We start from the raw sequence: 22,111 nt of genomic DNA on the forward strand, positions 1-22,111 counted from the left end.
GTTCAATATTTTTTAATCTTGTATCCCACTTAAATTATCAACATAGTTTCATACAAGTAATGCTGGAAATGTTCCTATGTTCCCATATAGCTGCAATTGAATATACATAAAGGGTCATTGTGCAGGGTCATTTCGTGCAAATAATGCAAGGAATGTTACTATGTTATCATGTGTGCATTCAGCGGCAGTTCAATGTTTTGTAATCTCCTTCTCCTCTGTAAAGGGGGTAAAGGTAGTACATGTTAGGGGGGCTTGCTCTAGTCTTAGGGGAATTTGGTTTATCTTGCATTACCTACTTTGAAGAAGTATCCAGGTGGGTAGTGAAATTCAGGAATGTGCTGTTTACTTTTGATTAAAAAAAATATATGCTGTTTTGTGGTGTTCGATGAATGGAGGAAGGTAGAACCACCATGTTACATCTCCCTTTCTCTCTATTCAATATCCCATGGTCTGTGATTCATCCCATGCAACCACTTACACTTAGACGTCACACCATCATTGTGGGCCAAATAATGCACTGCCATTTCCAGATGTTCACGGCATTCAAACCCTTCCAGTTCTACAATTATAGATGCACAGGGAGTTCCGCTTACAGATTATGGCCTAAGGGTCTCTTTAAGACCAACAGAAGGATTATTTGTGATTCACATTTTTGTAACGCCAGTTCCTGATCTCCGTTCCGTGGGTGGTCCCCGATATGTTTGATACCGTGGTATTTCAAACAGCTCGGGTACCCTTCATGCACCTTCCAGAAATGTTTTACGATGGAATAGTTTCTCACTTGGATTATGATGGCCATAATATGTAAAATGCAGAATCTCACTTTATTGAGGGTACTTCCATTATATTTCCTATAGCAGTCCCATTCAGGAACATAGACAACTAAGCCCGTGTTGCATGTGATGCTCTCAATCATTCATCATGATGTTCCCTCAAGTAACTCATATTTCTTCTTGATGATGCCATGTGAACAAGCTTTGATCTGTCACATTTCTAGAAGCACAGATTTCTCCTGGTCAACTAGTTCTCCTTTTCTTTGTTGATGTACATGCTTCTTGTGAGTGTCACTCAAAGACCTGGCCTTCCAATAGGTAATTTGTAGACGTTGATCTACTTTTCCTATAATATGCTCATCATGTTGGAGAATGTGCCAATTTCAAGTTTGGGCCATATGAAGTGGTGTTCATTGTTGTACTCCATTAAAAGTCTTGTCTGGGATTGGTTTTAATTCATATCTCCTCCTATGAGTCCTGGGGTTCACTCCATCCTCTACTATACAGTAGTTCCTTTCTATCATTTGTAAGTACTCTCTGATATGCCTCATTACGGATTTTATTTGGAAATCCCCTTTCCCTAAATCTATTTATCATTGTGCCTGCTTCTCTCTTGAAGTCAGTATCTAAAGAGCAGATTCCGCAAGCTCTCAACAATTGAATATAAGGGATACTCCACTTTAGTGCCTTAGGAGGCCCACTGCATCCATGTAGGATGAGCTGCATGCAGTTTCTTTGTGAAAAATGAGGGAGTTCAATTTGTCATCTTCCACATAGTGGAGGACATCCAGAAATTCAATGTTCATCTTTCTCCATTTGGCAATCAACTGGATTTTGAATGTATTATGGTTCAGCTTTTTAGTAGATTCCAGCACTAATGAATCCTCTCCATCCCATATTAAGAATACATTGTCAATAAAATGCACCCACAATGTGACTCTGTACATTGTTATGTTGCTCTGTTCATATATTCAGCAGGTACATCTGAACACGCTACCTTCTTCTCCCACCATCCCATGTGTAGCTTTGCGTACGAAGACGCAAATGAGAAACCCATATTAGTTCTTTGCTTCTGCAGGTGGAACTTATTGTCAAACAAAAACATGTTGTGGGTAAGGTAGTAATGGAGCATTCTGATGAGCATTTGGGTATGTTGTACAAAGTTTAATGACCATACTCTTAGAAAATATCTGCATGCATCAATTCCACACTTACGTTTTATTGACTTATAGAGCAATGTAACGTCCATTGTCACCATTATGTATGTATTCCTCCATGGAAAATCATTGATTTTACAGAGAAAATCATTAGTGTCCTTAATGTAGGAGGGCATACTGGTGACATATTCACATAGGAACAGATCTAGAAACCTTGATGCATTTTCCAAAAGTGAGTCAATCATACTGACCATGGATCTCCCTGTACCGTTCTCTTTATCCTTGTGGATTTTCGGATGAAAATATATAATAGGATTTCATAGGTGGTCAACTTTGAGATGCATATATTCTTTAAATCGGAGAAGCCTTGGGGTATTCCATTAGTATTCCATGGTATTTGAGCTGTTGTTCCAATGTTGGATTGATCTTTAGAAACTCGTAGTGATCCCTTCTATTAAGCTGCCTATATGCTTTCTTGACATATTGGCCCTCATCCATGATGATGCTATTCCCACCTTTGTCTGATGGCTTGATGATGATAAATGTATTATCTCTGAGCTGATTAAGCTTTTGCCAGTCCTTAGAAGTGAAGTTACTGCCAATGCATAGTACATTAAAATCATGTTGTCACTTGGTAATTGAGGGCAAAACGTGCTGCACGACTCCAGGCCATCTTTGTTGGATACAGTGGGCATCAAGCCCTCATTTTCTTCATCCAACTAATTCAAGGATAATAATTCTGGAATGTCCCCAATTGTATATCTGGACCTACGTAGTGTATGTCCTCTTGCATCTGTTTCTGGACTCTGTGTTTTCACACTTTTGAGAGGTTAAAGATAGGACAAAAGATTCGCACTGTGATGTTATCTATGGCTAAGCGTCCACTTTCCATTATCCCAAGCAGCTTGGTGAATCAATGGGTAAGATGTTATCACTTTAAAAGCACACAATAAAAAAACACACATTTCTTTGTCAACCTATTACAATTCAGAATTATTTTTCAGGTTTCCAAGTTCCAAGGTCAGTGATTCAGCCACTAAACCTATGGGCAGATTTATCAACAATTTGTGCTTTCACTAAGTCATAAAAAGTGATGCCAAAGGCAGCATAGTATTGATAATGTCTTTACGTTTTTTGCTCCAAAACAATAATGCCTCCTTGAGGCTGACGTTGGCTTGGAGAAATCTTCTATCTTCTCCATACCTTTCAAACTCTGCATGTGTTCTGCACTCTACAGCACACATAGAATGTTTGAAATGTTTTAAACTATTTATAAGCAGAGAGTTTTGTACTGGAAGAGTGACCTTTCAGTACAGAACTGTTCTAACCATCACATCCACACCTTTGCACTATTGTGCAAAGGTGTATTTGGGCAATAGGCACTCTTAAAGAGCACCTAAACTGGAGAAGAGAGAAATAGTTCCATATCTAAGTAGATATGGTTCTTACCTGCTCCCTCCTCCTAGAGCAACACAGCACAGCAACTTTGGTTACTGCACTGCATTATGCTACAATTTCATAAATCTCCAATCTAGTGTTCAAAATCACAAATAAATAGAGACCTTTACATATCTTCCCACAGGCAAGTGACACCCACTGAGATTCCTGCAATGTTGTTTTATTTGGAGAAAATCTGTACATTTGTTACTTCAAAAAGTCTAGTTAATTATATGAAACAGAATTGCATACTCCCTTACACAGACAGAACAGGTAAGCCATATAAATCAGTATTTTAGGACAATTGTAACACAAGAAGCAGCAGTCTATAGTTATGTGGCCCTCCTCCTTATCCTCTATATCACAAAAATAGAAAATAAAATCTAACACCTTTCTTCAAAAAACTCCCTTGAAAGACAGAAGGCAGTTAACAGTGGCTGCAAAAATGAAAGTTAACTCCTGACATTTTACAAAAGAGACGTGTAAAGCGTACTCAGTAGTGGAGTTTCTTTAGTCATAAAGTGGCATTCTGAGTCCAGGTGCACAGGAATTGCAAGAATCATTGACCATAACTACATGAAATTAATGCGGCCTGAATTTTCACCACCCTACCAGACAACTCTGCTCTGCCTTCCTCTCACACGCCTACACCTCCCACATCCACCAAACTACCAGCAGAGGACGCTACTTCTCCTTCCTTCAGGCTAAAACATGGAATGACTTCCTTCTTCAGCTATGGACCTCCACCTCTCTACTGGAATTCCATAGTGCACTCAAAACCTGGCTGTCTGACTGAGTCACCTGAACCATCATGACCCTAAAGGGCCTGAATACCCTCTCAGGGGATTATCCGCGCTATATAAATCCACTTAGTACCCTACGTATGAATCCCTTATAGATATGTTGGTAGCTGAAATGCTTGAGTTGACATGTGTACAAGTCACTATTATTGACCTCAATATTTTGACAAACAACTCACACACTTAAGAAGCCAATTTAGAGCACCACTCCTACCATTTTAAGGTTAAAGTGCCCGCTCAGGCCTGAGTTTCACCGGATGTATCTAACCCTGATCCTGCAAGTATTTAGAAGTGTGGCATCTGGTTTTCACTAGGGGTTTGAGAAGCTTCTTCTTTGTCCTTCATGTCGGATGAAACTGAAAATATTTGCACAGTTTCCATGTTTTACAGAGTTTCCCAACTTTGGCAATGGGAGAAGTTTGATACAAAAAAAACATTGTAGAAAGATTCCTTTCCAGAAAAAACCTTCTCGAGTCAATTCTCCAGCTAAAAAGCTTTAATGAGTCCTTATTCTTTTTTTTTTATCCTCATTTGCCTTCTCACCGCCCAGCTCACAACTATACCGCCCATGGGCTGTTTATCTCATGTGTTAACTTTCCTTTAGAGGAGAAAGGGGGGAAGGCCACACTATTTAGAGTCCGTACCCTCCTCTGGGCTATGCCCATCGAGATCTTTGAACAGAGGGACCCTCTCCAATAGGTGACCACCCTATCCACAATCTTCCCTGACCAGGGAAGACTAGAAGCCAACCGAAATAAGAGGAAAGCTTAATCATAGGACATTATATCAAAAAACCTTGCCACCATCCCATCACCCAAAACATAGCAAAAAGGGGGTCCAGAATCTATATCTTTTTTTACGCTGATCCAAAATATCCAGTTTGGCAATGGCTCTCATAGATCTTATCCAGTCCAATTCTGTTGGGGGCACCACCGAGACCCATAATTTGCAAATCTCTCTCCGAGCTAGCAATATAGCATAGAACAACAGTTTAGCATTGTTGTCTGTGCCCTTACCTTGCAGGTCCAATCTCCCTGTCATAACAAGTTCAGGGCTTACCTTTATCTGCCGGCCAATAACAGTTGACAGCTTTGTACTTACAGCCTCCCAAAATTCTTTTATCACTGGGCAATACACGAACATGTGAAGGTCATCTTCCTTAGGACTCTTGCACTTGGGGCACTCCACCATACCCCCCGGTTTGAATTTCGAAAGTCTTCTCGGAGACCAGTATGCCCTGTGGATTGTAAACAGATGGTTCCTCCTTAAATTTGCGGGTTTAACTATTTTATATAGCATAGACATCGTTACTTGCCATTGATCTTCTGTAGCAATCTCCGGCAAGCAGTCTCCCCACAAAGTCTCCGGCAGTGTAAATAACCATCTTCCATCTCCAATATTTCCCAGTACCACAGCGATACTTCTTTTTTAAACTCCGTTTCTGACATCAGCTTCTCTTCCAAATCGTTATGGAGACCAACTGCAATTTCTTTTCCCGTTGCCCAACTCTGTATCTGAAGGTATTTGAACCTGGAGAACATCCAACCCCATTCCTGTTCACAATAGCTCCATGGAACCAAATTACCCTCCGGAAATACATCTTTCCACCTCTGAGGCCCATCCACTCTCAGCCCTTTTGCCAGGGCATCCTTGGACCAGGAAGGGGACCCCGGTGTGTCCCAAATCGGAGCCATAAAACTGTAGTACGGAATTCTTAGCAACCTCCTAATTTTAAACCAGACCTCAGCTAAATCTCTTAAAACTCTTAACCTAATCTTCTTGAAAAAATTAGGATCAGCGAATTTATACATAAACCCATGCTGCTTAACATTTGCCATTCTCAACAACGCAGCCAGCAACTTCCCTATAGTTGAACTTCCCGTAGTGTCCAAGAGCATACGATGAATAAATCTGAAAGTCCGGAGCCGCTAGCCCACCCTTCAAAAGTCTCCTCCTAATCTTCTTCCATGAAAGACGAGACCCTCTTGAAGCCCAAATAAACGAACCGATCTCGCTCTGAAGTCTAACAAACCAATCTTTTTCAAATGATAGCGGCAATGAATCAAACAAAAAAGTTATCTTGGGTAAGATCATCATCTTAATCAAATTCACACGTCCGAACAGTGTTAAAGGCAGGTGTCCCCAACCTCGCATAGGTAATGTAATTTCCTTATTCACTTTATAAAAATTATACTTGGCGAGCTCCCGTATATCGTGTGTTATCCTCACCCCTAAATATCGCATCTCCATTTTACAGGCTATATCATCAGCATTTAAATTCCAAGACATATCCTCTGTCTTATCCTCATTTATACTATAACCTGATACAGCCCCAAATTCCTTTGTTAGTTCAACTAGGCAATGCATTGACTGTTGTAGCTTGGGTGTTAAAATAATTATATCATCGGCATATAGCCCTATCTTCCTGGACCAACCCTTAAATTCAAACGGAGGAATCCTCTCAGCTGCTCTAATCATACAAGCTAGGGGCTCTATATAGAGATCAAATAATAGAGGGGAGAGGGGGCACCCTTGTCTCGTTCCTCTCATAATTGGCACCGGCTCAGTTAATGTCCCATTAACTAACACCCGGGACAAAGGAGAATGATATAATGATGCAAGGGCGGAACTAAAATTTACACCCAGCTTAAGATGCTTTACCAAGGCCTGTAGATACACCCAATTCACTCGATCAAACGCCTTGGCGGCATCCAAAGCGTTAACAGGGAAGATTATAGGCAGAAGCCACATCTATACTTCCAATAAGAGAGAAAGTTAGGGTCTTTAGGTATCTGCCCTTAATAAAACCTTTCTGATCATCGTGAACTAGCTGGGGAATGACGCTGCTCAACCTATCTGCCATGATCTTCGCAAAAAGCATATAGTCACAGTTCAACAATGATATAGGCCTATATGAATCCAGATTTTTGGGCGATTTCCCTGACTTAGGTATTAAAATAATATTTGCCTCATTCCATGAGGGAGGCAAAGAAGCCTTACCCAGAAAAACCTCATTAAATAGCTGAGTTATAAATGGCACCAGAGTGTCTATCAGCACCTTATAAACTTCGACAGGAAGCCCGTCAGGCCCTGGGGCTTTCCCCTTCTTCACCTGCTTAATGACAGCTGCCACTTCTGCCTGCAATATCTCCTGATTTAATACCTCCTGAAGATCTTCAGACAGCGGCTTCACCACCTCCAGCCACCGCTCTACAGCCACAACTTCCGGTTTCAGGTCTTCCTTATACACTTTCACAAAATACCTGTGAAAAGCTTCCACTATACCCTTACTATCTGAAACCAATCGACTTGACTCCTCGTCCTCCCTCACTTCCTTTATCAAATTCCGAACTCTATCCTTTCTCGCTTTCCAGGCAAGCAATTTACTGCTTCCCTCCCCATACTCAAAGTGCGCAAGCTGACTAGCATCCCATTTCTCCTTAACCCTTTGACTTAAAACACCCACTAACTCTGCTTTTAACTCCGCCAACTGTTTCAAAACTCTCGCCTCGACCTCAGGACTACCTGAACTTACAATATCTGCCTCATGCTGGCGAATTTTCTTTTCCAACTCAGTAATTCTACTGAAATATATTCTCCTCTTTTTTGCTCCCAAAGCGCCTAACCTTCCTCGTAAAAAAGCCTTACATGTGTCCCAAACAATCTCTATCTTTGCCGAGCCCAAATTCTTATCTAAAAAAACTTCAATCTCCTTCTGCAAATTACTTAAAGCTTCCTGATCATAAAGGACCGTACGATCCAACCTCCAGGTTGAACCTGATGAACCATTCTCAATTTTTAGTGACAGTGTAATGGCTGAATGATCCGAAAGATGCACCCCTACATGAGCTTCCAGTGCCACACTATCTACCAATCTAACATCTAACAAAAAATAATCTATCCGGGATTTATGACTATACTTTTTATTATAAAAAGTATAACCTAGTGCCTGACCAGACCTCCGTCTCCAAATATCACACAATCCTAATTGTGCCATCATTACCTTAACTCTATTAGACATTTTAATATTCATCAGTGCCCTGCTGTTTTGTGACCGATCCAACTTATGATCAAGCACTGCATTGAAATCGCCTGCCATAATGAGTTTCCCAGAAAAACTCAAAACTTCCCTAGCCAGTTCATCCAAAGGCCCAACGTCATCTTGATTCGGGCCATAATAACCAATAATAGTATACACTTGACCCAGTATCCTTAAACTCACCATCAGCCATCTACCCCTAGCATCTGCAGCTTTTCCTTCTACTAAACACTCCACCCCTTGTCTAATCAAAACTGTCACTCCTTTAGTTACCGCCAATTGAGAAGTAAAAAAAGCATGCGCCACCCAGCGCTGAGTTGAAAAAAGTTCTTTACTTTCCTCTCCAGTTAAGTGGGTCTCCTGCAAAATTATAATATGGGCCAGAGAGTCCCTCATATATTTTAAAATTAGATCCCTTCTAGGTTTTACATGTAAACCATTTGCATTCCATGATAGGAAAGTCAACTCTTTCAAATTACCCCCAGTCATCCCAAACCCAATAACCAACCTCATACCGTCTGGCGAAAAGAAAACATCTGAGGATTTTTTCAAACTTACTCCCCTTACCCTCCCCCCCCAGTCCCTACCCATCTACCCCCCACCAACCCACCCCCCACCCTGGAAAACCCAACCAATTTACCTATGGCCCTTACCTGAGCCCTTTAGGTGTCTGCAACGGACGGTGCACAGTAACTAATAATAACTAAATTACAAAATTAAAACTTAAGCATTCCTGTGCTTCATTCGATCTAGCAATTTAAGCACATTCTTAACCATACTTTCTACAGACTACCCGTCTGACACTGCTCCAAAAATCTATCTACATCTTCCACAAACCGGAAAGAATGCATTTTATTATTCCACATAACTTTTAAAAAGGCAGGGAATTTCAATTGCACAGTAGCTCCCAGCTTCCTCAGAGGTTCAATCCTTTTGCCTAGCTCCCACTGCCTATTCGCTGTTGCGGGTGACAAATCCGACCTTACCTCAACTTTCACTCCGTCTACCACAATGGCACTTTTTTTAAGAGCAGCCGCCAACATTTTTTCCTTCAAATTATAGGTCAAGAAGTTTATCAAAATTTTTCTTGGTTTCGATCGGTTTGGGTTCAACCTGAAGGGATCACGATGTATCCTCTGAATATCCGTTAAGATCTGATCCTCCGTTTCTTCTAACTGCAACTCAGATTTCAATAACTGTACTACAAATTTCTTAATATCCGAACCTTCCTTTCCCTCCGGTAGCTTCAAAAGTTTTAAGTTATTTCTTCGTTGCATATTCTCCAATCTTTCCAACCTTTCCTCATGCTCCCTTTCCTTACACCTGATCTCCTCTAGCTCCTTACTATTATCCAGCACCTTCTCCCGAATATCTTTTACCTCAGCCTCCAATGCTACACTACGGGAGCTTAGTTCATCAAATTTAGACTCGAGTAGGCTACATGCAGCTCTAATCCCTTCTTGATTTGCGTTAGAGACCTCAAACCCCCTATGCATGTCTATATTTAACTTCTTTAAGAAAGCAATACCTGTAAAGTCAGACTCCTCTTGCTCTATGTCACCCTCCAACCCAATCTCCCTAGAACTACTTGCACAACTGAGCTTCCCTTCCTCCTCCCCTACACCAACCTGAGCTGAATCCTCCTTTCCCGGGAACTCCCCCGGAGGTGGGGAGGTTTCAATCAAAGGTACAGTCGACTGCTTTATACTCTCCTCTGTATTTCCAACCACTTGCACATGGTTAGAAACGCCTTGTCCCTCCACCTCCATGGCCAAGACTTGATAACGATTAGGACTGAAAAGCTTTGACCAGCTCCCCAAATTAACATCCACCGGGGCCTCCCACGATACCTGAACCTCCCTCTCCTCCTCTAAGCCAGAAACTACCTGCACCGTCTGATTTAGTAAATCCACAGAAGTTTTCGGGGCCAGAGGTGACTCCCTCTGCAAAATCAAGGTTCTTGGCACGGTCTTAAAGAAGGAGGTAAGGGAAGGAGTGATTTTCCCTTTCCGCTCTGGTAAGCCTGCCCTGCCCGACTTACTATACCTACCACCCTGCTTAACGTTCTTCTTAACTGTATTCTTAAGCTTAACTACCAAACTACCCTCACTCCTTGCCTCACTTCTATTGCTGGGTGTATTGCTGGGATTGTCTGCGTTTTTAACAAAAAACTTTTCACCCCCCACTCCCCTCCCAGCACTCCTCTGGGTGTATCTACAGACCTCTGGGTATTTTTTGCTTTTATTTTTGCAGGTATTTTCAACAGTGAGCCCACCAGCCCCTCCTTTCACTTCCCTACCTCCACTGTTGCTGCCAGTATGGACGCCTGTGGGGAGCTTAGTCCCCTCATGGCAACAGGACCCCCCCGCCCCACACATGGATACCCTAAAAACATGAAATAATACACAGGACACAGTGTTTGGTTGGAAAGAAAATGCTGCAGGATTTATTACATATCACATATGTAATCAAGATGGGTTATCTTATGGGTAATCCAAGGGCAGGCCGCATTCTCGCCACCTGCCCGCCTGATGAGCCGGGCAGCACAGTGTGGAACCACCTGTGTGCTGCCCCATATGTTAATTAACTAGACTCACGCCCCGAGGGGGCGGAGCGCAACTAGGCAACCCCCGGTTGTACAGGCCCACAACCGCCCGAAGGACTACTGAGGTGCCGACACGTGTACCCGGACCTCCCATGAAGTCCAGGTGTTAGGCTCTGGCACCCCTATGTGCCTGCTGAGGTACACCGCTGCACCTCTCTGCTTCCGGATCACCCTGTAACTCCGCCTGCAACGAAAAATGAAAATATTACAAAGTTCAAGCAGTCCCACCCCCAGTTGGCGCATGGGTAAGAGGTAGGGAGGGGAAGTGCGTCCTAATTGACCGTCTGTCCGTGGCGAGGGGCGGCAAAGAGGCCTGAACCTGGCGAGGGGGACTTAAGTACCCCTCGCCCGGCCTGCCGCCCCCCTGACGCACGTCACTGGGCCAGCCCCGTTCCTTGCTGGACCCCTCCTGCCCGAGGGAGGAGAGAGTACCTGCATGGAAAGGGGGCGGGGGGGGAGCCCCCCGGCGACTAAGGTGCCGCCCTCTTGATGGCCACCGGGTGGCCTCGGGCAGCTGCATAGTCCCCTCATGGCAACAGGACCCCCCCGCCCCACACATGGATACCCTAAAAACATGAAATAATACACAGGACACAGTGTTTGGTTGGAAAGAAAATGCTGCAGGATTTATTACATATCACATATGTAATCAAGATGGGTTATCTTATGGGTAATCCAAGGGCAGGCCGCATTCTCGCCACCTGCCCGCCTGATGAGCCGGGCAGCACAGTGTGGAACCACCTGTGTGCTGCCCCATATGTTAATTAACTAGACTCACGCCCCAAGGGGGCGGAGCGCAACTAGGCAACCCCCGGTTGTACAGGCCCACAACCGCCCGAAGGACTACTGAGGTGCCGACACGTGTACCCAGACCTCCCATGAAGTCCAGGTGTTAGGCTCTGGCACCCCTATGTGCCTGCTGAGGTACACCGCTGCACCTCTCTGCTTCCGGATCACCCTGTAACTCTGCCACAGCCCGGCCGGCGGCCACCGCCGCCGCCCGGGCCCCCCATCCACTATGCTCCTTCCTACCTGCAGCCTCTCTCCTGCAAAGCCTCGTACAAATCTAGGAGAAAAAGGTCCAATCCCACTGGATTGAGATGCACACCATCTAACTCAAAGTAACCTTTTATCTTATCCTGAATCATCTCATGGCGGATGAAACCAATGCCTCTCTGCGAAGTGATTTTACGCATGTCACGGTTTACCCTCCTCCTAGACCTTTCTATGGCTTCGCATGACCTCAAAAGTTGCTCAGGTCCCACCGAGACCTGAACTCGGACCGTCTACCACAATGGCACTTTTTTTAAGAGCAGCCGCCAACATTTTTTCCTTCAAATTATAGGTCAAGAAGTTTATCAAAATTTTTCTTGGTTTCGATCGGTTTGGGTTCAACCTGAAGGGATCACGATGTATCCTCTGAATATCCGTTAAGATCTGATCCTCCGTTTCTTCTAACTGCAACTCAGATTTCAATAACTGTACTACAAATTTCTTAATATCCGAACCTTCCTTTCCCTCCGGTAGCTTCAAAAGTTTTAAGTTATTTCTTCGTTGCATATTCTCTAATCTTTCCAACCTTTCCTCATGCTCCCTTTCCTTACACCTGATCTCCTCTAGCTCCTTACTATTATCCAGCACCTTCTCCCAAATATCTTTTACCTCAGCCTCCAATGCTACACTACGGGAGCTTAGTTCATCAAATTTAGACTCGAGTAGGCTACATGCAGCTCTAATCCCTTCTTGATTTGCGTTAGAGACCTCAAACCCCCTATGCATGTCTATATTTAACTTCTTTAAGAAAGCAATACCTGTAAAGTCAGACTCCTCTTGCTCTATGTCACCCTCCAACCCAATCTCCCTAGAACTACTTGCACAACTGAGCTTCCCTTCCTCCTCCCCTACACCAACCTGAGCTGAATCCTCCGTTCCCGGGAACTCCCCCGGAGGTGGGGAGGTTTCAATCAAAGGTACAGTCGACTGCTTTATACTCTCCTCTGTATTTCCAACCACTTGCACATGGTTAGAAACGCCTTGTCCCTCCACCTCCATGGCCAAGACTTGATAACGATTAGGACTGAAAAGCTTTGACCAGCTCCCCAAATTAACATCCACCGGGGCCTCCCACAATACCTGAACCTCCCTCTCCTCCTCTAAGCCAGAAACTACCTGCACCGTCTGATTTAGTAAATCCACAGAAGTTTTCGGGGCCAGAGGTGACTCCCTCTGCAAAATCAAGGTTCTTGGCACGGTCTTAAAGAAGGAGGTAAGGGAAGGAGTGATTTTCCCTTTCCGCTCTGGTAAGCCTGCCCTGCCCGACTTACTATACCTACCACCCTGCTTAACGTTCTTCTTAACTGTATTCTTAAGCTTAACTACCAAACTACCCTCACTCCTTGCCTCACTTCTATTGCTGGGTGTATTGCTGGGATTGTCTGCGTTTTTAACAAAAAACTTTTCACCCCCGACTCCCCTCCCAGCACTCCTCTGGGTGTATCTACAGACCTCTGGGTATTTTTTGCAGGTATTTTTGCAGGTATTTTCAACAGTGAGCCCACCAGCCCCTCCTTTCACTTCCCTACCTCCACTGTTGCTGCCAGTATGGACGCCTGTGGGGAGCTTTCCTCCTACTTCACCAGGAGCCTTAGCCTCAGCCTCTTCCTGAGACACCCCCTCCACGAAACAAAATTCTAGAGGCAGCACGCCGACCTCTTCCAACCTCTGCTGCCGCTCTGCTCCAGCAGAGCTCTGCTCCCGTTCCCTATGTAGGCTCCGCCTCCGCCTCCTCCTGCCTCGGCAAGCTCTCCGGATCCCGAGCCACCATACACCGCTACACTCTGCCCGGACCGCTGCCCTTCCCAGGAGTGTGCTAACACGATAACGGAATAGAAATTGCCTATCCCTGACTCTTTCCTGGCTTTTTCGTTATGTTCGCACCCGTGCAGGCTGCCTCCTTCGTAACTATACTGCCACCGTCCTCACAGTAAACCCGCGACCCGCACCTAGCCGGCCGCCATGTTTTCCCGACCTCTCTCAATCATGAGTCCTTATTCTTGATGAAGTTTTCTTCAGCTATGTGTTATTTTTAGAACTCTTCAATCTTGACGACATTCATCAAGAGAAGCTGTTAAAACACATCACAAAATTGTAGAGAAAATAATATTTGCAAAAAGTCACTCGCATCCAACTTTCCAGAATTGCAGAATCGTTTTGCCTCACTTCTGGTCACAACCAAGAATCCTGCCAGCCTTTTAATGAGAAGACCAGACAAAGCATCATCTCATTTTATCTTGATTTTAAAAGGGAGGTCTATGAGTAGAAGACGGAAGACAGTTAAAAAAATGTCATTGTCTATATTTCTGGAATCTCATTCTAGAAGAAATTCAAAAAGTCCATAGGTTTGGGAATTTTTTCTTACTTCTAGTGGAGATAATAGTTCACCAGTTAGAAATAGTTTCTACTGTATCTGCTTGCTACCATGTGGGCTCACAAGCATCTCTGAAATGATACAGACAAATATACTGTTGCTTCTATTTGCACCCCATAGCTGGTTATTGGTGCCTAATGCTACTTGGTCATTTTATTTGGTATTTTTAGAGTACCATAAATATGCCTTCTTTGTTCCACATGATATAGAAAGTCTGATTCATAGAGAAGTTAGAAAATCACAAAACGTTGTATTAGGGTAAATGTGAAATTACACAGTTATTGTTGTGTGTGAAACCCACCCAATGAAAGCCATTGTTAATACTGATTATTTCCCACAAAGTTAAGTGGACACCAACTTACCGTTCTCCTGGTGTAAATTATAAATGTGTAGATGGCCTTATGAAGTGGTAACCAACAGCTTAGCATGGAATAATTCCCAAATCTTTAAATGCTAAGCCGTATCAGAAATTTCTGAGCACTTTTTCTGTACATAAATCGCACTTAGGCATGGAAACAGTATTAACGATCAGTCACATGCAGTAGACCAGGGGTGCCCAAACCTGTCCTGGCGGGCCGTATCCATGCCAGATTTTTGGGATATCCCCATCTGGTGATCACGGTTCGATCCCCGGCGCCGGCGGCAGATCAGAGTGCCCAGGACGGGGTCCATGTGACCCGGGCAGTCCTATCCCCTGGGTGTACGTGGTTGTCCGACATGTCGGTCGTATTTGCTTTTACGTACCGGATCGGAATCGGCCCCCATAAAATCGTACGTAAAGTATATAGCAAATCAACCTGAAATCTGCTAGGTCAGAAAGGGCTCGATTCCGATCCGTGTCGGAAGGTTAGGAGTCCGTATGAATTTGTCGGGACGGCATGGCAGAGTGCCCGGGATGGGCTCCATGGCTCTTGGGCAGTCGTCCCCCGGGCGTCCGGGGCTCCATCCAGGCCGACGGCATGGCAGAGTGCCCGGGACGGGCTCCATGCGTCCCGGGCATTCGTCCCCCGGGCGTCCGGGGCTCCATCCAGGCCGGCGGCAAGGCAGTGTGCCCGGGTCGGGCTCCATGCGTCCCGGGCATTCGTCCCCCGGGCGCCTGAAACTGCTGGGTCAGAGAGGGCTCGATTCCGATCCGTGTCGTAAGGTTAGGAGTCCGTACGAATTTGTCGGGACGGCATGGCAGAGTGCCCGGGACGGGCTCCATGCGTCCCGGGCATTCGTCCCCCGGGCGTCCGGGGCTACATCCAGGCTGACGGTATGGCAGAGTGCCCGGGTCGGGCTCCATGGTTTTCACGGTGGTCCTCCCCTGGGTGTCAGGGGGCTCCTGGCCGACGGCATGGAAAAGTACCCAGGACGGGCTCCATGCGTCCCGGGCATTTGTCCCCCGGGCGTCCGGGGCTCCATCCAGGCCGACGGCATGGCAGAGTGCCCGGGTCGGGCTCCATGGTTTCCAGGGTGGTCCTCCCCAGGGTGTCGGGGCGCTCCAGGCCGAAGGCATGGAAAAGTGCCCAGGACGGGCTCCATGCGTCCCGGGCATTTGTCCCCCGGGCGTCCGGGGCTCCATCCAGGCCGACGGCATGGCAGAGTGCCCGGGTCGGGCTCCATGGCTTTCACGGTGGTCCTCCCCTGGGTGTCTGGGGGCTCCAGGCCGAAGGCATGGAAAAGTGCCCAGGACGGGCTCCATGCGTCCCGGGCACGGGCACGGGGACGGGGACAGGGTCGGGAGAGTCCAGGCGGCTTCACTTCCGTGTCCAGCCATCTGATCGACCAGATTCCCTCGGCCATCTGGTCGCCCGGATCCCCTCGGGCATCTGGTCGCCCGCAACGCTTTCCTATGGGGCGACCAGATGGCCGAACTTCCCTGGAAGTCCCAATGAGGTGCCATTCGCCGCCCGGATCCCAGCGAGGGCTCCAGGAGGTTGGGTACATTCGCGCCTTGGGTCCCCTCTGTCACCTCGCGTGCACAGATTACAAGAAAAGGGGGTAATTTTCCTCCGGATTACTAGGGAGAAGGGTACGCCTGGACACCCCTCCGAGGCTGGTGGTTCTCTGCCATGGGGACCAGATGGGCTATGCCTGGGCAACACCTCCCTAGGCCACCCGGGGCTTCCTTCCTCCAGGCCAACTGCATGTCAAATTGCCCAGGACGGGCTCCATGGCTCCTGGGCAGTCGTCCCCCGGGCGTCCGGGGCTCCATCCAGGCTGACGGCATTGAAAAGTGCCCAGGACGGGCTCCATGCGTCCCGGGCATTCGTCCCCTGGGCGTCCGGGGCTCCATCTAGGCTGACGGTATGGCAGAGTGCCCGGGTCGGGCTCCATGGTTTTCACGGTGGTCCTCCCCTGGGTGTCTGGGGGCTCCAGGCCGAAGGCATGGAAAAGTGCCCAGGACGGGCTCCATGCGTCCCGGGCATTCGTCCCCCGGGCGTCCGGGGCACCCATCTCCATGAGGCCAACGGCATTGGCAAAGTACCCAGGACGGGCTCCATGGGTCCCGGGCAGACCTCCCCCCGGGCGTCCGGGGCTCCCACCTCCAGGCCGACGGAATGTCAAAGTACCCAGGACGGGCTCCATGGGTCCCGGGCAGCTTCCCCCGGGGCGTCCGGGGCATCCACCTCCAGGCCGACGGCATGTCAAAGTACCCAGGACGGGCTCCACGGGTCCCGGGCATTCCTCCCCCAGGTCGTCCGGGCCCTAGAGCTCCGGTGGTCCAACCTGCGCCTGAGGCCCAGCCGGGGTCCAAGAGCCCTGCCTTGCGTGGGCAGGCAGTCAGGAACCCTACCGCGAAGGCTTGGGATGGATGGGGAGCTGGGAGTCCTTTCGATCCCGGCCCTCTGGTCGCCCGCGATGCTTTCCAATGGGGCGACCAGATGGCCGGGCTTCCCTGGAAGTCCCGATGAGGTGCCATTCGGCTCCTGGATCCCAGCTAGGGCTCCATGAGGTCGGGTTCTTTTACGCCTTGGGTCCCCTCTGTCACCTCGCGTGCACGGATTGCAAGAAAGGGGGGTAATTTCCCTCCGGATTACTAAGGGCAGGGTACGCCCGGACACCTCTCCAGGGCTGGTGGTTCTCTGCCCGGGGGACCAGATGAGATATGCCTGGGCAACACCTCCCCCGGGCGTCTGGGGGCTCCATTCTCCGGGCCAACGGCATGGCTCAATGCCCAGGACGGGCTCCACGTGTCCCGGACAGACCTCCCCTGGGCGTCCGGGGCACCCATCTCCATGAGGCCAACGGGATGGCAAAGTACCCGGGAAGGGCTCCACGGGTCCCGGGCAGCCTTCCCCCGGGTGTCCGGGGCTCCCACCTTTAGGCCGACGGCATGTCACACTGCCCAGGACGGGCTCCATGGGCCCCGGACAGACCTCCCCCGGGCGTCCGGGGCACCCATCTCCAGGAGGCCAACGGGACGCAAAGTACCCGGGACGGGCTCCACGGGTCCCGGGCAGCCTTCCCCCGGGCGTCCGGGGCTCCCACCTTTAGGCCGACGGCATGTCACACTGCCCAGGACGGGCTCCATGGGCCCCGGACAGACCTCCCCCGGGCGTCCGGGGCACCCATCTCCAGGAGGCCAACGGGACGGCAAAGTACCCGGGACGGGCTCCACGGGTCCCGGGCAGCCTTCCCCCGGGCGTCCGGGGCTCCCACCTTTAGGCCGACGGCATGTCACACTGCCCAGGACGGGCTCCATGGGCCCCGGACAGACCTCCCCCGGGCGTCCGGGGCACCCATCTCCAGGAGGCCAACGGGATGGCAAAGTACCCGGGAAGGGCTCCACGGGTCCCGGGCAGCCTTCCCCCGGGCGTCCGGGGCTCCCACCTCCAGGCCGACGGCATGTCACAGTGCCCAGGACGGGCTCCATGGGCCCCGGACAGCCCTCCCCCCGGGCGTTCGGGGCACATATCTCCAGGAGGCCAACGGCGTTGCAAAGTACCCGGAAAGGACTCCACGGGTACCGGGCAGTCCTCCCCCGGGCGTCCGGGGCACCCATCTCCATGAGGCAAACGGCATTGGCAAAGTACCCGGGAGGGGCTCCACGGGTCCCGGGCAGGCCTCCCCCGGGCGTCCAGGGCACCCACCTCCAGGCCGACGGCATGTAAAAGTGCCCAGGACGGGCTCCATGGGTCCCGGGCAGCCCACCCCCGGGCATCTGGGACACCCATCTCCAGGAGGCCAACGGCGTTGCAAAGTACCCGGGAAGGGCTCCACGGGTACCGGGCAGTCCTCCCCCGGGCGTCCGGGGGTTCCCTTCTCCAGGCCGACGGCATGGTTCAATGCCCAGGACGGGACGTCAAGTGGCCAGGACGGGCTCCATGCGTCCCGGGCATTCATCCCGGGACGGGGACGGGGTGGGGAAGAGTCCAGGCGGCTTCACCTCCATGCCCAGCCATCTGGTCGCCCGGATTCCCTCGGCCATCTGGTCGCCCGGATCCCCTCGGGCATCTGGTCGCCCGCAACGCTTTCCTATGGGGGGGACCAGATGGCCGAACTTCCCTGGAAGTCTTAATGAGGTGCCATTCGCCTCCCGGATCCCAGCGAGGGCTCCATGAGGTCGGGTTCTTTCACGCCTTGGGTCCCCTCTGTCACCTCGCGTGCACAGATTGCAAGAAAGGGGGGTAATTTGCCTCCGGATTACTATGTGGCAGGGTATGCCCGGACACCCCTCCAGGGTTGGTGGTTCTCTGCCATGGGGACCAGATGGGATATGCCTGGGCAACACCTCCCTAGGCCACCCGGAGCTTCCTTCCTCCAGGCCAACTGCATGTCAAATTGCCCAGGACGGGCTCCATGGCTCTTGGGCAGTCGTCCCCCGGGCGTCCGGTGCTCCATCCAGGCCGACGGCATGGCAGAGTGCCCGGGACAGGCTCCATGCGTCCCGGGCCTTCGCCCCCCCCCCCGGGCGTCCGGGGCTCCATCCAGGCTGACGGCATGGCAAAGTGCCCGGGACGGGCTCCACGGGCCCCAGGCGTCTGGGGCTCCCTTCCCCGGGCCAGCGGCATGTCAGAGTGCCCAGGACGGGCTCCACGGGCCCCGGTCATCCGGGGCACCCTTCCCCGGGCCAGCGGCATGTCAGAGTGCCCAGGACCAGTTCCACGGGTCCCGGGCAGTCCTCCCCCGGGCGTCCGGGGCTCCCTTCCCCGGGCCAAAGCATTTCAGAGTGCCCAGGACGGGCTCCACGGGTTCCGGGCGTCCAGGTCTCCCTTCCCCGGGCCAACGGCTTGTCAGAGTGCCCAGGACGGGCTCCACGGGCCCCGGGCGTCCGGGGCACCCTTCCCCGGGCCAGCGGCATGTCAGAGTGCCCAGGACGAGTTCCACGGGTCCCGGGCAGTCCTCCCCCCCGGGTGTCCGGGGCTCCCTTCCCCGGGCCAAAGCATTTCAGAGTGCCCAGGACGGGCTCCACGGGTCCCGGACGTCCGGGGCTCCCTTCCCCGGGCCAACGGCATACAGGAGTGCCCAGGACGGGCTCCACGGGTCCTGGACGTCCGGGGCTCCCTTCCCCGGGCCAACGGCATACAGGAGTGCCCAGGACGGGCTCCACAGGTCCCGGTCGTCTGGGGCTCCCTTCCCCGGGCCAACGGCTTGTCAGAGTGCCAAGGACGGGCTCCACGGGTCCCGGTCGTCTGGGGTCCCTCCCCCGGGCCAACAGCAGGTCAGAGTGCCCAGGACGGGCTCCACGGGTCCCGGGCAGCCCACCCCCCGGGCGTTCGGGGCACCCATCTCCAGGAGGCCAACGGCGTTGCAAAGTACCCGGGAAGGGCTCCACGGGTACCGGGCAGTCCTCCCCCGGGCGTCCGGGGCTCCCTTCTCCAGGCCAACGGCATGGTTCAATGCCCAGGACGGGCTCCATGTGTCCCAGACAGACCTCCCCCGGGCGTCCGGGGCACCCATCTCCAGGCCAACGGCATGGCTCAATGCCCAGGACGGGCTCCATGGGTCCGGGGAGGCGTCCCATGCGCCTCCGGGCTTGGGAGCCCCGGCTGGGTCCAGGGGCCCGGGCGAGCCCCGGGTGGGGTGCTCCGGCCCTGGTCCCTGTCTCCCAGCCTACCGCACTGCCAAGGGCCTAGGAATGGGTTCCGTTGTTCCCGGGGAGCCTCCCCTTGCTTGGCTGGGTTCAGGAGCAGTGGCTAGGGCCCCTGAGGGCCCGGGGAGGGCGGCCTCCCCACCCCGGGCTCTGTCCTTGGTCCTGCTGCGTGGCAGGGTGCCCGGGACGGGGTCCGGAGGGACCGGGGAGGCGTCCCATGCACCTCCGGGCTTGGGAGCCCCGGCTCGGTCCAGGGGCCCGGGCGGGCCCCGGGTCGGGTGCTCCGGCCCTGGTCCCTGTCTCCCAGCCTACCGCACTGCCAAGGGCCTAGGAATGGGTTCCGTTGTTCCCGGGGAGCCTCCCCTTGCTTGGCTGGGTTCAGGAGCAGTGGCTAGGGCCCCTGAGGGCCCGGGGAGGGCGGCCTCCCCACCCCGGGCTCTGTCCTTGGTCCTGCTGCATGGCAGGGTGCCCGGGACGGGGTCCGGAGGGACCGGGGAGGCGTCCCATGCACCTCCGGGCTTGGGAGCCCCGGCTGGGTCCAGGGGCCCGGCCGGGCCCCGGGTCGGGTGCTCCGGCCCTGGGCCCTGTCTCCCAGCCTGCTGCACTGCCAAGGGCCCGGGAAGGGGTTCTGATGTGCCCCGGGAGCCTCCCCTTGCTTGGCTGGGTTCAGGAGCAGTGGCTAGGGCCCCTGAGGGCCCGGGGAGGGCGGCCTCCCCACCCCGGGCTCTGTCCTTGGTCCTGCTGCGTGGCAGGGTGCCCGGGACGGGGTCCGGAGGGACCGGGGAGGCGTCCCATGCACCTCCGGGCTTGGGAGCCCCGGCTGCGTCCAGGGGCCCGGCCGGGCCCCGGGTCGGGTGCTCCGGCCCTGGGCCCTGTCTCCCAGCCTGCCGCACTGCCAAGGGCCCGGGAAGGGGTTCCGATGTGCCCGGGGAGCCTCCCCTTGCTTGGCTGGGTTCAGGAGCAGTGGCTAGGGCCCCTGAGGGCCCGGGGAGGGCGGCCTCCCCACCCCGGGCTCTGTCCTTGGTCCTGCTGCGTGGCAGGGTGCCCGGGACGGGGTCCGGAGGGACCGGGGAGGCGTCCCATGCACCTCCGGGCTTGGGAGCCCCGGCTGCGTCCAGGGGCCCGGCCGGGCCCCGGGTCGGGTGCTCCGGCCCTGGGCCCTGTCTCCCAGCCTGCTGCACTGCCAAGGGCCCGGGAAGGGGTTCTGATGTGCCCCGGGAGCCTCCCCTTGCTTGGCTGGGTTCAGGAGCAGTGGCTAGGGCCCCTGAGGGCCCGGGGAGGGCGGCCTCCCCACCCCGGGCTCTGTCCTTGGTCCTGCTGCGTGGCAGGGTGCCCGGGACGGGGTCCGGAGGGACCGGGGAGGCGTCCCATGCGCCTCCGGGCTTGGGAGCCCCGGCTGGGTCCAGGGGCCCGGGCGGGCCCCGGGTCGGGTGCTCCGGCCCTGGGCCCTGTCTCCCAGCCTGCCGCACGGCCAAGGGCCCGGGAAGGGGTTCCGATGTGCCCGGGGAGCCTCCCCTTGCTTGGCTGGGTTCAGGAGCAGTGGCTAGGGCCCCTGAGGGCCCGGGGAGGGCGGCCTCCCCACCCCGGGCTCTGTCCTTGGTCCTGCTGCGTGGCAGGGTGCCCGGGACGGGGTCCGGAGGGACCGGGGAGGCGTCCCATGCGCCTCCGGGCTTGGGAGCCCCGGCTGGGTCCAGGGGCCCGGGCGGGCCCCGGGTCGGGTGCTCAGGCCCTGGGCCCTGTCTCCCAGCCTGCCGCACTGCCAAGGGCCCGGAAAGGGGTTCCGATGTGCCCGGGGAGCCTCCCCTTGCTTGTCTGTGTTCAGGAGCTCCATCCGGGGCCCCTGAGGGCCCCGGG

Source organism: Lissotriton helveticus, chromosome 2_1 (assembly GCF_964261635.1).
Source record: "Lissotriton helveticus chromosome 2_1, aLisHel1.1, whole genome shotgun sequence".
NCBI classification, from domain to species: Eukaryota; Metazoa; Chordata; class Amphibia; order Caudata; family Salamandridae; genus Lissotriton; species Lissotriton helveticus.